This window comes from Penaeus monodon, chromosome 31 (genome assembly GCF_015228065.2).
Source record: "Penaeus monodon isolate SGIC_2016 chromosome 31, NSTDA_Pmon_1, whole genome shotgun sequence".
Lineage (NCBI taxonomy): Eukaryota > Metazoa > Arthropoda > Malacostraca > Decapoda > Penaeidae > Penaeus > Penaeus monodon.
In genome coordinates this window covers 20,384,099-20,384,403 of record NC_051416.1, presented here as the reverse complement: position 1 = coordinate 20,384,403, position 305 = coordinate 20,384,099, and the positions used below count along the sequence as shown (strand labels likewise).

At 32.1% G+C, this 305-nt stretch overlaps 1 protein-coding gene across 1 annotated transcript in view; it reads left to right on the top strand.

Annotated features, from left to right (window-relative positions):
* The window catches only part of LOC119592918 (basic proline-rich protein-like), an 8,075-nt gene that overhangs the window by 7,107 nt on the left and 663 nt on the right, over positions 1-305 (top strand). The window lies entirely within an intron of this gene.

Genomic DNA, 305 nt, shown 5'->3' with positions numbered 1-305 from the left:
AGTGTATGTGTGCTTCAGTATATTTTTCTGTAATGCATATTGGAATACTGACAGATCAAACTGCCGGTCTCATGAAGAGATGATAACAATACGGTATGTTATCTCTTTAAATCATATGCAGTCAGCAAAGCCTGCCAGCAAATTTTAGACTTATTAATCTCACAGATGACAATTATTCTTGTCTTTCAACCGTCCTTCAAGCTTCATTAATTTACTTAATGCAAATCAGAGTAACGCAGATAATTCTATATTACACTATCGTTTACTTTATTAAAAGTTTGCTTATTGTAATTTCTGAATAAGTG